Genomic DNA, 16,670 nt, shown 5'->3' with positions numbered 1-16,670 from the left:
ACTATAGTAGATAATTTTAAAAATCAATTTTCTCACAACCTAAGTTTCTGTTGACAGATAAGTGGTGTTATATAAAATAAGATATTATTCAGCTTCAATAATACATGCTACAACATGGATGAACCTTGAGGATATTATGCTAGTAAAATAAACCAGTCAGAAAAAGGACAAATACCATGTTATTTTGCATATATGAGATACATAGAGTAGTCAAAATCATGGAGACAGAAAGTAGAATTGTGTTTGCAAGGGGCTGAAAGCAGGAAGAAATGGAGTTATTATTTAATGGGTGAAAAATTTTAGTGTTGGAAGATGAAAAATGTTCTGGAGATGGCTGATGGTGATGATTGCACAATGTAGATGCAGTTCATACCATTGAAATGTGCACCTGAAACGACTCAACTGGCAAATTTTGTGTTATGTAGTTTTTACCGCATTTTAAAAAATAAAAATAATTAAATGATCTCCTTACTATACCCCTTGAATTTTTTTTTTTTTTTTTTTTGTGGTACGCGGGCCTCTCACTGTTGTGGCCTCTCCCATTGCGGAGCACAGGCTCCGGACGCGCAGGCTCAGCAGCCATGGCTCACAGGCCTAGCTGCTCCGCAGCACGTGGGATCTCCCCGGACCGGGGCACGAATCCGTGTCCCCTGCATTGGCAGACAGACTCTCAACCACTGCACCACCAGGGAAGCCCCCCTTGAATTTTTTTATCATGAGAATCATAGACTTTGAGATCTAGAAAGATATTAGAGATGAGAGGCTCCTAGAGATGGGACCAACAAGTAAGTGAGAAACAGAGAGAGAACTACAAGCTGTAACTCTTGGTTGTATTTACCAGAATACCATATTTTAAGTATTGAGCATTTCTTTTTTCCTGATTGCTGGTATGAAAGGTTTGTTCTAGAAACTTTATTGCAACTTCCATCAGTCTCCTTCTTAAGACAGGGAAGTACCTTGAGTTGAAAGAAGTATGGCTGTCTTTATTTCTAGTTAAGTCCAGTAAGGGTCTTGAGCTATTGGAAGCAATTAGGATTTTTAGGAACAGGTGTATCTGGGAACTCAGGAGTTGATATCATGGTTGGTTCTCCAGCATGGAGAGCCATGGGTTCTGGAGCAGGGAGTGGAAACGAATTCAAGAAAAACTTGTCCTTGTTTCTTCCTGGCTTTGAAGCTTCCACTGGAACTTGGATGGACCCCCTGTGGTGTTTTATGACTAGTTAAATTGTACTTATGCAAAGAAGAGGAATGGCCAACATTACAGATGACTACCTGGAAAAGACTTTTCCCAGACTAAAGAAGTGGAACAGCTCACCAATAGAGAATTTAATGAATTACAGTTTGGAAGAAGCCAAACAAAGATGAGTTTACATTAATTTGCCACACACAAAACATTCTCAAAATATACAGGGGATAATGACTAAGCCTTGTGTAAGGGAATTAACTGGGTTGTATGTGCACCACAACTTTGGAAAAAGAGACTGCTAACATTCCTTAAGCCACACTGGAATTCAAGACCAAAATACTTAACTCCTCCAATGGTTGAGTCTAAATTGTGCGACCCTATGCTGCCAGAGTTTCCTCCGGTTATGAGTTGTTACAGATGCAAGTGCCACATGTCACTGAGAAATCGTAACAGCTTGGTCATATCAACTGAGGAAATATGGATTCAAAGAATTTGCTCTTTACAGCATTTTTCAGAACAAACAACTGTGTGGTCAGCGAAGGGATTATTACATCTGGGGTGTCTGAAAATAAACTCATTTCTAAAGCAGGATGAAATGGAAGGACTTAAAATAGCATGTGTAGGGATAGGTTATTTTATTCCCAAGATGGCATGGCAGTTTTGGACACTTAGTTAGCACAGCAGGTGATGACAATGAAATCTAAGCAACCTGATCACTTTAACATGATCTTCTGCAAGGATCTTAAAACTACCATCTCATTAATTCACATTCCAGTGAATTCTTCTTTTCTTGATGTCTGCAGTATTATTGAACCCAAGTTCATGTGCCCAGCAAACCAAAATGATGGAGTTTGGAGCAGAGAAAGATTTATTGCAAGGGCCAAGCAAAGAGAATGGGCAGCTCTTGCTCAAAAGATTTTAATTCCCCTGTGGTTTTCAGGGAAGAGTTTTTAAAGGCAAAATTTGGGGTAAGCATTGCAGGGTGTGTGACTTTCTTCTGATTGGTTGGTGGGGAGATAACAAGGTGGCTTCCAGGAGTCTCAATCTTCAGGCTTCTTGTTCCAGCCAGTCTGGGGTCCAGGTACATGTGCTCGGCCTGAAGTTACCAACCTCCACCTGGGTGGGGGTCTTAGTTCTTACAGAAGAACTCAGAGATATGCATCATATTGTTATGTATATCCCATGAGGAGGAGCTAGGACTCTGCTTTATGCCTGCACTATTGTTTCTTGACTGCTTTTCCTTTGTTTCTGCATTCCCTCACTCCCCTAGTTAGTAACTGTTTGAATCTGCCCTTTGGAGGGAAGGTCTAGGAGGCTAAAGCCTTTTCCCTACAAACAAGAAGCAGGAGACACAGAAAGGATTTTGTACCCCAAGAGGGCCCCATAGGGTCCTGCTTGGTTTCAACAGTATTGTGTGTTATAAGTGGAAAAGGGTAAGATAGTGTTGTGAGTTGAAACCTCTTTCTCTTGGTTTGACAAATCAAATGAGACAAATATAATATTGTAGTTTTCAAAGCAATAGGATTTCTTTTCCTGTTTAGAGGCTGATGGGAATGTTTCCTTCAACTCTGTATGTAAGAAACAAGAACCTACTTTTCTGTTTCATTTCGGACCTTCCTGGCAAAGACTTACTGCTGACACAGGTCTGGAACAGGCTGGTATTTTCCTCCTGGGTTATACTTTAGCAGAGTTGTATTATGAATTCAGCTCCCACATGCATCCTACTTTGCAACCAGGCAATGTAAAGATGGACTACTTATATCTGAGCTAGATTTTCTGGAAACAGGAAGAAAAATGTTTTCTAGAACAGTAACAAGGAAAAACAGTAAGAATGTGTCCGTCAGGGCCTAAGGATTTCTTTGTAATTAATGATACTGTTTGTATGAGGTGATTTGATACTGCATCCTTTAATCTGTTGAATCCATTTTGCCTCCTTGGCTGGGCACAATCATTTCTAGAAACTAGAGTTTAGCTTCATTTATTTTCTTCATTGTTTTACTGTTTTCCTCTTATTTTACCTTTATTATTTGCTTCCTTCTGTTTAATTTGGGTTTAATTTGCTTATTAAAATGAAAAATTTAGATCACTGATTTGAGAATGTCTTTTCTGTATAAATCATGTAATGCTATACATTTTCCTCTAAGCATTGCTTTAGCTGCTCTCTACCATTCAGTATGTTGTATTTTAATTTTCATTAAGTTAAAAATGTTTGAAAATATCCCATGAGATATCTTCTTTGACTCCTGGGTTATTTAGAAGCATGTTTTAAAATTTTTCCAAATCTTTGGGGGATTTTTCAAACATCTTTCTATTTTTAATTTCTAGTTTAATTATCTTGTGGTCACAAAACATACTTTATAAAAATTTATTGAGTCTTTTTAATGTCCCAGAATATACTCTATTTTGTAAATGTTTTGTGTGCATTTGGAAGAAAAAAAATGTGTATTCTACTGTTGTTGGGGAAAGTATTCTTTAAATATCAATTAGATCAAGTTAGTTGATAGTGTTGTTCATGTTTTCTATATCCTATTGATTTTTTGTCTAATTGCTCTATGTTATTGCAAGAAAGTTTTTGGAATCTTTCAGCTGTAATTTTGAATTGTCTATTTCTCTTTTCAATTTTATCAATATTTGGTTCATGTATTTTAAAGTTCAAAATGTATCTGTTTACATATTAGGTGTACAAACATTTAGAATTATTACATCCTTTAGATGAATTGATCCCACATTAATTATGAAGGTTCCCCTTTTACTCCTGTTAACATTTCTTATTCTAAAATCTACTTAATCTGAAATTAATATAGCCATTCCAACTTTATTATGCTTAGTATTTGCATAGCATATTTTATTCCATTCTTTTATTTTTAACTTATTTGTGTCTTCAAATTTTAAGTGGCTTTCTTGTAGACAGAATAAAATTGGGTAGTTCTTTTAAGTTCAGTTTGATGATCTCTGACTTTTAGATGGAACATTTAGCCATTTGCATAGGGTTTTTTCTTATTTTTTATTTTCTATTTGTCCTATCTATTCCTTGATACTTTATTCCTATTTTCTGTCTTCATTTAAATTAAGTACTTTTATGATTCATTTTATCTTCTTTATTGGCTTTTATTTTTCTCAGCAGTTGCTTTAAGGTTTAGAGTACACACCTTTAACTTATCATAGTATACTTTCAAATAATAGCATTACACCACTACATACAGTGTAGGAATCTTACTGTAGTATACTTTCATTTTCTTCCTCCTGAGCTTTTTTGCGATTGCAGTGATCTATGCGTCTACATGCTCTAAATCCCCAAATACATTAATATTTTTGCTTTGAATAATTATCTTTTAAAGATATTTATAAATGAGAAAAAACAATTTTTAAAAGGATTTTACATTTACCCATATGTTTGCCATTTTCAGCATTCTTTATTCTTTTCTGCAGATTTTAGTTTCCACCTGTTACCATTTTTCTCTGCCCAAGCACTTCCTTTAATATTTGTTTTCATGCATGTTTGATGGCAGTGAATTTTCTCAGCTTTCTTTCTTTTTTCTTTCCTTTTCATCTGAAAAACAATTTTTTTATACCTTCATTTTTGCCAGATGTTTTTGCTCTTTATAGAATTATTAAGTTCTTCAAAGATGTTATACCATTGTGTTCTGGCTTCTGTACTTGACAAAAATTCTTCTGTAATTCATATCTTTGTTTGGAAAAATATATTTTCTCCAACATGGCTGATTTTAAGATTTTTTTTCCTTTATCACTGGTTTTCAGTAATTTTGTATGATGTGCAGTTGTGTAAATTTCTTTTTCTTTCTTTTGCTTTGGATTTGTTAAACTTCTTGGATATCTGGGTTAATTGGTTTTTATCAAATTTGGAAAAATGTCAGCCATTATTTCTTTACTAGTTATCCATATTAGTGTATATATGTCAATCCCAATTCCCAATCCATCACACCATTATTTCTTTAAATATTTTCTCCCTTCCCCCTACATTCCCATATCTGTGATTCCAATTGCACATACGCTAGACCACTTGTTATTGTTTCACAGGTCACTAATGCTCTTTTTTTTTTTTTTTTTTTGGTGAGGGAAGTGTCCTTTTTAGTCTTTTTACCTCTCTTGCTTCCTTTTGAATAGTTTATATTCCTATGTTTTGGATTCACTGATCTTTTGTATAATCTATTGTTGATCACATACAATATAATTTTTTCAATTTCAAATATTGCTATTTTCATCTCATGAACTTCTATTTGGGTCTTTTTTATTTATTTATTTATTTATTTATTTTTGTGGTATGAGGGCCTCTCACTGTTGTGGCCTCTCCCGTTGCAGAGCACAGGCTCCGGACGCACAGGCTCAGCGACCATGGCTTACGGGCCCAGCCACTCTGCAGCATGTGGGATCTTCCTAGACATGAACCCGTGTCCCCTGCATTGGCAGGTGGACTCTCAACCACTGAGCCACCAGGGAAGCCCTTGGGTCTTTTTTATATCTTCCATTTTTCTCTTCATCATTTTAATGTGTTTTTCTAATCCTTGAATTTATGAAGCATTTATAATATTCATAATAACTCTTCTAAAGTCTTTGTAGTTTTGTTACTTTTGTCATATATGGATCTGTTTCTGTTGATTGATTTTTCTCTTGATTATGGGGCAAATATTTTCCTGATTCTTACATGCTGATAATTTTTCACTGAATGTTGAATATCATTGTTACATCTTGTTTTGTTTTTTAATTTCTTTAAAGAGTGTTGATTTTGTTCTGATGTACAGTTAAGTTATTTGGAATTAGTTTGATCCTTCTGAGGCTTTCCTGAATCCAGAGAAGCCTTTTGTCTCAAGCTAACTTAGCCCCACTACTAAGGTAATACCCCTCTGGCCATTCTGCTCATTTTCCTATATATTATAAAATCTCTCTACTCTGGCTGGGGGGAACATGAACTATTCCCAGCCCTATTTGAGCTCTACAACTTGGTTCACCTTCTGCTTTTCAGTGGTTCTTTCCGTGGCTTTGGGTAGTTTCTTCTTTTGCATTCACAGAACTGTGCTCAGTCATAGACTCAATGGTATTTTTTCCATAGCTCTTTGGAGCTTTCTCTCTGTGCAGCTTTATCCTCTCCAGTACTCTTTTCTACAAATTCTAGCTATCTTGAGCTTCTTGACCACTAATCTCAAATTTAGGAAGACTGCCAGATTCTGTTTGGATTTCCCCACTCTGTACTTCAACCTGGAAACTTCTAGGCTGTAAATTGGAGCACTTGTAGAGTTTTTCTCATGTGTTTCCCTTCTCTTCAGGGATCATAGTTCTGTGCTGTTTATTATCCAAAGTTTTAAAACCACTGCTTCCTATGTAGCTGTCTCATGGCTAGCAATGGGAGTCTCCAGCTGGAGACAGTCATGTCATTCCTCAACTGTTATATCTCATTTGATTTTTTATATTCAGGAGCCAGTATAGAGTAACAAGAAAGAATCAGGCCATGGAAACAGACAATCCAGGCCTCAACCATAGCTCTATTTAAGTAGGAATTAATTTAATTATTCATGATTGTATTCTTTTATTTTTATAATATGTAGTGAATATTACTTTGTGCTAGGCATTGTGCTATATTCCAGCTTTAGTTCATCATCTATAAAATAGGGAGAAATAACACCTACCTCATTGTGGTAGATTGCAAAAATGGCCACAAATTATTCCAAGTTTTCTTCCTGATCTTGCATTATGACCTTGCAGCTTCTCCCATCAATTTCCTTTACTCATTAAATCTGGGATGGCCTGTGACTTGCTTGGGTCTGTATACTGTGGTGGAATTGATGTGTGTGATTTCTGAGCCTCGACCTGAGGAGACTTTGCAGGTTTCCTCTCTCTGTCTTAAAACCTTGTGCCTGCCAAGTGATTAGGTCTGAGCTGGCATGCCAAAGAATGATGAAGTGGAAAGATGCATTGGTTATCCTAGCTATGATAGTTAAGTTTTTGTAAACCAGTCAGCCCCAGCATACCCACTAGTCTATTATGTATCAGGCACTGTACTATATTCTAGCCTCAGTTTATCAGTTTAAGTGAGCCCAGCTAAGACCTATTGAGCAGTATTATGTGGTATCTGTGAACATATTGGTTAGTTGATGTTTTTGACTGACTGAGTGGAAGATAAATAAGTTACATAGTTGTACGTAGGTATTTTGGAGTAAATAAGTTTTAAATTTCAGCTTAGAAGTCATTTCCTCTGGGAAATTTTGCTGACATCTCTGACTAAATTATATTTCCCAACTATATTTTCTTAGTGCATGCTATATTTATTCTTTATGAGTCAACAATTGAATAATTATTTCCATAACTCATTAATATCCAACTCCTCTATTCCACAATAAACTTTGCTTCAACATTTATGCCTGACATTTAATGCAGTGCCTGACACTTAGTAGATATTTGGTAAATATTGTTTAGATGTATGAGTAAGAGGTAAAGTAGGTTTAGGACTGAGAAATGTCACCTGGATTTAATAACAAAGAAGTCATTAACACACACGTTGACAGCAATTTCAGTGGATTGATGGGAAAAGACATGAGAACACAGGTGCATGAATATTGCAAAAAGCATTGAGAAAACAGAAAAGAAACCCAAGTCCAAGTTACTAACTTTATTTTAAAATGCAAATTCCTTTTATGCTTATGTTTTTCTTTTAAACTAAAAAAATTAAATCTAAAGTGTCAGGTAAAAATATTATTTTTATTAATTTAATCATTAACATGTCTCTGAGAATCAGCACACAGAGGATATTAATAAGCAACAAATGCTCTTGTGATATTAACCTCTCTCAGTTTCACCTGCACACTTGTTTTGAATTCTCCAGAATTTGACAGTCAAGAGGACACAGCATAATAGAATAAGGCAATATGTTCAATTTGGTTACTATGGACTAATTGAAGAGACTCCAGAGAAACGGTCATTTGGATATTTGAATAAAAATCCCATTGAAAATCGATTGAAGATTTACCTTCAGGACCTGATATGTACATTTCCTTTACTTCTCTTGTGGCAGAAAGGATGCATCTTTGTGTGTTTATTCTCTGCCTTGGAAACTGATTTCATTGTTTTAAGTGTCAGTTTTAATCATCATGTAAAATGAAACACCAGAATGAAATGACCTTCACTTTCAGTGACATAAATATTTCAGAAGAAACAGACCTTTTGAGTTCAGGAAACGGTGTGTCAGATGAACAGGTGTCAGTGCAGGTGAATGTGTTGTCTTTCACCACTGGCCCTCTGGACTGTAATTTGGCTTGGCTCACGTGTGTGCAGAAGATTGGCCGTCTCCATCCTGACTCTCCTGGAACCACCTCCCCATTAGAAAGCCATCAGACAGATAATTCACTCTCAACCCTAACATCGGCCTCCTAGAGAAAGATTGGGTTGGGATGCTGAGAAAATTAAAGCCAGGCTCTTGAGCAGGCAGTTGACCTGGGCATATTTTTCCTGCTATATCATGCTTCCCATTAAGCAGCTAATGAGTCTTTGTCACAGGTGAGTGACATTCAACTGAAAAGAGAATGATTCCTAAGGAAGGGAAGTCCCAGAGGCATCTTTGGAAAGGCAAGTGTACCAAGCTAAACACAGGAGCACAATATATCTTCAGTTAACAAATGAAAGAGATTAATCAGTGGCATCTGTAAGGGGCAGAGGACGGAGGTGTAAGCTTCTCCAGAAAAAAACGTGCCAAGTTTCTTTAAAACATTAGAAGCCTTGTAAAATGGACAGGCTGAAGTAGTTGTCCATTCATTCTCTTCGATTCTTTTTACCTAACATTCACTTATTATTTATGACCGTGCTTAAAGAAGCCATCTGGTGAAGTTAATGGTAAACTACCTACTCCTGTGTCCTGTGTTGAGAACTGAGACTTTTGTATCACCTTTTACACAGTCCTTGACTCGTGCATACCTTCTACAGAATACCTTGTTTATGAGGTCAGAATGCAGCAGGCTGCAGTCCTGGAGTTACCTTGATTGGTGCTTATTTGTGACTCCCTGCTCCTCTAAAAGCAAGCTGCCAGGCTCAGTAGAGAGTGACAGCACACCAGAAGCTCTGGTAACATCTCCAGCAGTAAATCTTGATTGTATTTATGCATCTTATGTTGCCGTCATTACTATATTTCCAAATGCCCTTTTCACATGGCGATTTTATTGCTCCCTTTGAGTTGCCAAAGTTCCCTGACTCCATCTCTCACTGCCAAAAAAGGCATTAAACTCTTCAGCTGGTCTTATCATCTTCCCGAAAACAATAAAGGACCTCTTGTATGCCCTTAGTGAAATGGGTTCAATGTGCCAGCAAGACTGGAGTTAGGCCTGTATTCCAGAGCAGGCTTGGGTCCAACTAGAAGGGTTTACGGCTTCCTCTATTCTCTTGTATCCCAGGCTCAGCTTTGGAATTGACATCTCGCCGAATATAAAGCATACATTGGGTGACTTTTCTTCTAGACACTAAATTCTTTTTAGGCTTATTTGTGTGTACTTTCAAAATGTTAAGTTATTACAAATTTGTTTTTGAAAAATGGCACAGAATTGAACAGTCATGAGAAGAAACTGTCGCAAATTGAAGAAAAAAGTGTGACAAGTGGAGTGTCCTGGGACTTCGTTCTAAGTCTTTGCACTATTTAGAGGTCATTGCTGCAGATAAGGAGAAATGACCAGTTCCTTTAGATGGCATAGGATGGACCACATAGTAGTAAATACTTAAACAAAAAATCATTGGGAGAAAATTTCTATGTAATTTGAAATGATGTGCTCTGTTTATATCAAAGTTTGTGTGTAATTTACAGCATGCGTATGTAAAAACATTGTCTTTTGAATATAGCAATTCTATCTTCTCCTGGATTTGACTTTAGGAAATGCTTTCTCCTTAATTTAGTTTAGTTACTTGAATCACTATTAAGATATCTGGAAATTTAGTAAGTGTGGCAAGACTGATAATTTGACCAAATCTGTTCTCCCCTTCTGTCATGAAAATGGAGCTGTGGTTGAGTCCAGGCCTCTTAGCTGGACTGCATTTCCCAGTCCCCCTGCAGTTAGCTGGCCAAGTTCTTGTCAACAGAATGTGAGCAGAAGCGATGTGTCTGGGTCTGGAAATTGAAGCATTGAACAAGCCTCCTCTAGACTCTTTCTGGATATGGGAGGTATCTAGCTTCTTTTGTGTTCTAGAAGATGGAGGAGCAATAAGGTGGCAAGAACCTGGGTCTTGAATGACTACACCTAGCAGATCTGTCCTGTCCATCAGAACTGCTCATTACAGTTCTGTTACATGAGAAAGAAATTTCTATATTCTGTAAGCCACTGTATTTTGGGTTCTCTTTGTTGGAGGAGCTCATCCTTTAATATAGCAAACACAGTTATAACCCCATTTAATTGGGAAATGATGTGTGCTGCTTATGTCCAGGTTTATGTGTGGTTTTAAAACTTAAGAAACAAATAGACTTTGAAAATGTTTCTGACATATATAGGCTATGGATACTATGTCTAAATTGACAACTAATGAGAACCTACTGTACAGCACAGGGAACTCGACTCAGTGTTCTGCTGTGACTTAAATGGGAAGAAAATCCACAAAAGAGGGGATTTATGTATACATATAGCTGACTCACTTTGCTGTACGCTAGAAACAAATACAACATTGTAAAGCAACTATACTTAACTTAAAACAATAAAATTTAAAAATCTCAAAAAATGTTTCTTCTCTAATTGGAGATACAAACACCACTGTACATTTTTCATAATTTATTTTTTCATACATATATAATAAAAAGTTTTCTCCTTTATTATCCAGTGTTGATGAGAGTGTGAGGAATCTTGGACTTTTATACGGTGTGGGGTGTAATTCTTACAGTCTCTTTGAAGTTATTTGGTGGTTATCCATCAGAAACAAAACCTGAATCACCTTTGGGTTTTACTTCTTGAAACCTGCCTTCCAGGAAGTTTGCAAATGCGGAAAGACAGGAATTGCAGAGATTTTTTTGTAACAGGAAAAACTGTAGACAACCCAAGCCTCTAACAATACGGAAATGATTACGTGGATTATGGGGAAATCCATGCTATGAGATCCTCATTAAGAAAGATGAGACATGGTCACATATTCGGACATGGAAAGATGACTAGGGAGTAGTAAAATAAATGCATCAGTGTGCATATTATGACACTACTTAATTAAAAATGCCTATGGGGGTGTGTGTACATGTGTTTCTGAGAGTGTATGTGATCGGAGGAAGAAATCGAGGCTGCGATAATATGCTTTTGTGCTCCTTCATTTTCTGCAGTGTATAACATATAATGGAAGCCAGATGTTGACCCAGATATAAGGAGCTTCATCCCATCCCATCATCCAAAGTGCGAAAAGCTGCATTCGCCTGAATCAATACATTTGTGACCTGCCCTGGAAAAGCATAGGAAGATAGTGCATCAAAGTTACTTCCATCAAGTTGAAGGGGATTTGTGGCATAGATTGGAACACAAAGAGGGACTATTGCTTTTCCATTCTATATCCTTCTCTGTCCTTTGACTTTTAAAATATGTCCCATGGCTCCCTAACTCAAATACAGCATAATATTTAGAACCACAAAATATTTAAAGTGTTCGGTGAAAATGTATGCACCATAGGAGCTTTTTAAGAGTGTCAGATACTAACGCTATGATGGAATTTAATATCTCAAAACCACAGGCTTCAAAGAAATTAGACTTGATCTAAGCCTCCGGATCAGAAATAAAATAAAAATGGAAAATATGACTTATACTGGAACTCTTCAAGCAACTTTTGGCTTTTTCTGTGAGAACACGGCAGCTTCCCTGTTGGTAAACTTGGGAATAATGGAGAAAGTCTTGTGGGCTGGGAGCTTCTAGGCTGAATGTTTAACTGCAGCTGGGAGATAGCTGTTCCAAAGAGAGTTGAAGACAGCACCAGGTTAACAAGCAGACAAGACTGTTAAATGTGGCTTTTAAAAAGCCAGGCCCTTTGCAGAAAAGGAGGTGGATACACATCCCATCCCTTGTTAAGTTTTCAAGGAAGAGAGAAATGAGTATTATCATTTCTGTAAAATTTTATTGAAGTATAGTTGCTTTACAATGTTGTGTTAATTTCTGCTGTACAGCAAAGTGAATAAATGAGTACGCTTTAGGATTAATAATAACGCTTTGAAGCTTCCTTTTCAGAAACAAAAATTAAAGGGAACACCTTGAACTATTATTTTAACTGCTTAGTGATATATCTATATATACATTATATAAAGATATATAATGTATATATATCACATCATATATATATATTTTTTAAACTGAACTTTGAGGTGGTTTTAAACATTTTATTCAGGGCCAACTATAATATGAACACGGGATAGGTCTCAACTTCTGAGACAGTAGGATTTTCAGAAGTTTAGAAATTCAAACTCATATAAAATCAAATATTATTTTAAATGCTCTTAACCGCTAAGGAAAATAAGACCATACCCAAATCTTCCTTTTCTCGTCTAGTAATGGTATGGGTGGGTATGTTAAAATCATTTAAATAAGTTAAAAGGAAGCTCATATCCAAAGGTTATTTCCACAGGCTACTCTGGAAAATACCAGTGCTTGTCATGAGTGGTTCTAGACTGTTCTGCCAGAGCATTCAGTAGAGTAGTGACAATCAACCTCCAGTTTGGATTGTCCTAGTATAAAAGTAAAATATATTCTCGGGAAAAGCAAGCATGCTATCAGGCATTCATTCAACACATATTCATGAAGCCCCATATGGGTTTAGGGAAAGAAAGTTTAAATAAGCTGTAGGTTTCCCCCAAAGGGAAAGAGAGTATTAATCAAATACTTACAAGGTGAAAGCACTGTAAATAATGCTATTAAAATTCTTTGGGATCTTAAGTAAGCGTAGAAAACCCCCTCTAAGTTGTTAATGGTTTCACAGAGGGGGTTCCATATCTTCTCCTAACTGGAGAAGATATGGAACTCCAAGAACCGAGGAGTTTGGGTCCTGTTCCAGAAGGAAAGAACTTGTAGGCTGCCTCCAACTCAGCTGAGGGACATTTCCATATTACAAATAAACATGGTAGCAGAGTGTGATTAAGCGGAAGGGGACTGTATTATTCTTTATAGAACGTTCTTGATTCCTGTGTAATGTGGATGGAGGAAGGTGTTGTGGTGGGAATGAGGAACGCTACAGCAAATGCCCTGGGCTGTGCCATCTGCTAAGGGACCAGGTGACGAATGTAGTCAGACCTCAGTGTATGGTCGGGGTCCGAAGAGTGGTCCGAGCTAAGAGGAGACTGAGTCGTCCAGGAAATTTTATAAAGTCAGCAGAGACCAGGCCGACAGATCATTGGCAAGGACACTCTAGGACCTAAGGACCACCTTTCCCAACTCCTAAAAAGCACCGAGGAAGACACCGACATCCAGTGCCAACCCCTTTTTCCCTTGCCATTAGTGAGGTTGAAAAAGCCGGATAATCACTTCCGATTCGTCGCTTACCGACTGGGGTGAATATTTGACCAAGTATCGATCAGTGAGCTATAAGTGGAATTTGCTGGGGGGTGGCTTTTGTATAATGAGTTTTTATCTGGGTAAGTTAGGGATCTGGTTGGGAGCATGCTCCTGAAGCTTCCTTTCTTTGTCCGCGAAGCTAGAAATCTGAGGAAAAAGCCACTATGTTAATTAAGCGTGTGGAGTGAAAACCAGAAAGAGCTTCTCATCTATGTTATCACAGAACAGATAAACTAACAATAGCACGTACTTATCTTTGGATTTTTTTTTTTTGTCATGTAAAAACAAACTCCTATTTATTTAGGCCAGTTAATCATTTGATCCATAATTTTCAGCCTTTTCATCAAAAGTTTGTCAAAAATTTTACTGTCTGATAGTCATATAAGTTTATTGAGAGTCTGTCTAATGAATGGTGGGCAAGATCCTACCCTAATCCCGTATATATAGACGTCTAGAAGACAGATGTCTCTGCTGGAGTCATCTAAGCCAAGACTCGGTTATCTAAGAGTGATTCAAGCAAGCTGAAGATTTCAACTGTTTTTCTCTCCAAAATAAAGAAATCATATTTTCCACTACCCTGCGGATTGTAATATGGGTAAATTGCTAGCCCTATCACAAAATGTTTAGAAATTATGAGATCCAGTGAGCTGGAAAAATTTTTTTTTTTTAGTGTCAGGAGTTGAACTGGAGGAGAATGAGATAGGAAGGTTAAGTGGCAGCCAGATTGTGAAGAAACTCGTTTGCTGCAATTTAAACACGGATTTTGAAAAGAATATATATATAACTGAATAACTTTGCTGTACACCTGAAACTGACACATTGTAAATAACTGTATTTCAATAAAATTTTTTTTTTTTTTTTTTTTTGCGGTATGCGGGCCTCCACTGTTGTGGCCTCTCCCGTTGCGGAGCACAGGCTCCGGACGCGCAGGCTCAGCGGCCATGGCTCACGGGCTTAATTGCTCCGCGGCACGTGGGATCTTCCCGGACCGGGGCACGAACCCGTGTCTCCTGCATCGGCAGGCGGATTCTCAACCACTGCGCCACCAGGGAAGCCCTAATAAAAATTTTTGAAAAATAATTATAAATTTATAAAATGGACGCTGACTTGTAGGTCATTGGGAACCATGGAAAAGTTTAAAATAGGAGATTAATACCAAATTAGTATTTTAGGAGGATTGTTTTGGTAACTATGTAGAAGGAAGAATGGAGGGGACATAGAACAGGGACAATGAGAATTATAAAGAAGCTAATGTAGTTACATGCCTGGAATATGGTTATTGATATTATTGATACTTGTTGAAAGAATTTAACCTTTAATTCTGGATTTGCCTAAAATTGTCAACATATTAAATATCAGATATAGATGACAAAAACTCGAGATTGAAGTCTTTGTTTAAAATTATTTTAATATAATCAAAATAGTTGCCAATAACACTTCTTCTTCATGACTAAATAAAACCAAACAACTGTTAGATTTTTAAATTGCAATTTATGTGAACTTGCATGTATTAGCTTCATCTCAGCAGGTGCACAAGAACTGCTTAACGACTGACAGGCTGAATTGAATTCAACAACTTTTTACTGTAGTCATTGCATTTTCAAACAGTTTTTCTAACATCTTGCCTAATGGATATGGCCACCATAACACCCAGCTTTTCTGAGGCAAATATAGCTTCCAATTTTGTGTTCTAATCTCATAAACATACTTTCCCTTGTCAAATCACAGGTTTCAATTTTTGTTTCAGAAACGCTAGTCTGTATTCTTATACTTTAATAAACCTAAGAAATGTCACAAATGATCACATTGCTTATATTTTCTTTGCCTTTTTGCTGTAGAAACAAATGAAGCAAAATGACCCCCAATTCTCAATGTCTCAGTTATGTATATAGAAATGAATATCCTAAAACAATCCTCTGAGTCCTTTTAACCTGTAAGCTTCTATTTTCAAGCAGTAACCACCTTCAGTGTGAGACAAGTGCCCCCTCGCCTCTTGTTTAGAGCTCCTCTAACTGCCAAGATTAAACATTTAACTACCTGTAGTTTATAAAAAATTTATCAAACCATTGCCTAAAATAGGTCTGTGTTTGTTGCTGCGCTTTTTTTTTCCTAAAGGACAAGACCCATGAGGGTTCATTCACAGAGCTGGTGAGACTGTTGGTGAGTTCTCGTTCCCATGGTGGAGTGAGCTGCATGTGAAGGGAGCAGGGGAGAGAGGAAGCAGCATGGCTGTAAACATATCTGCATCTATAGTTATGGTGTAGTGTAAAATAGAGCTGCCATATGATCCAGCAATCCTACTCCTGGCCATATATCCGGAGAAAAACATGGTTCAGAAGCATACATGCACCCCAGTGTTCACTGCAGCACTGTTTACAACAGCCAAGACACGGAAGCAACCTCAATGACCATCAGCAGAAGAATGGATAAAGAAGATGTGGTAGATATTCACAGTGGAATATTACTCAGCCATTAAAAGGAATGAAATAATGCCATTTACAGCAACATGGATGGACCTGGAGATTATCACACTAAGTAAGTTGGACAGAGAAAGACAAATGCCATATGATATTGCTTATCTGTGGAATCTAAAATACAACACAAATGAACATATCTATGAAACAGAAACAGACTCACAGAGAATGAACTTATGTTTACTGGTGGGGGAAGGGTAGATTGGGATTTTGGTATTGACATGCACACACTGCTATATTTAAAATGGATAAATAACAAGGACCTACTGTAAAAAAATTTTTTAATTAAAATAATAAAATTTTAAAAAAAATTTTAAGTGTAAGAAAACCCTCCAATAAATAGAAACCTCAGCAAAATAGAGTTGGGAGACCAGAAGAGTTCTCATGCCCTGAGGTAATAGCAGAGCCCAACAGGAAGGATTCAGCCAATAGAAAGCTATGGACTCACGTTTCCTACAGCCCTCCCAGCTTCCTTTTCCCCTTCTATAAAAGCGTCCTCCTTCCCTTGCTGTGTGGGGA

At 37.1% G+C, this 16,670-nt stretch overlaps 1 protein-coding gene across 5 annotated transcripts in view; it reads left to right on the top strand.

Annotated features, from left to right (window-relative positions):
* The window catches only part of BCKDHB (branched chain keto acid dehydrogenase E1 subunit beta), a 289,790-nt gene extending 273,328 nt beyond the window's left edge, over window positions 1-16,462 (top strand). For 3 of the 5 annotated variants that reach the window (XM_059083877.2, XM_059083876.2, XM_067011261.1), the window contains one exon: window positions 11,472-15,478. The gene's annotated coding sequence lies outside the window, so the exon portion shown is untranslated. Of the gene's footprint in view, window positions 1-11,471; window positions 15,479-15,792 lie in introns of those variants that run through there. The other 2 variants (XM_067011259.1, XM_067011262.1) reach the window with 1 other exon arrangement.
* The last annotated feature ends 208 nt before the right edge of the window (window positions 16,463-16,670 follow it).

The sequence above is a fragment of the Kogia breviceps genome, chromosome 13, assembly GCF_026419965.1.
Source record: "Kogia breviceps isolate mKogBre1 chromosome 13, mKogBre1 haplotype 1, whole genome shotgun sequence".
NCBI lineage: Eukaryota > Metazoa > Chordata > Mammalia > Artiodactyla > Physeteridae > Kogia > Kogia breviceps.
The sequence above is the reverse complement of the archived record's forward strand: the minus strand, read 5'-3'. Positions and strand labels throughout refer to the sequence as shown.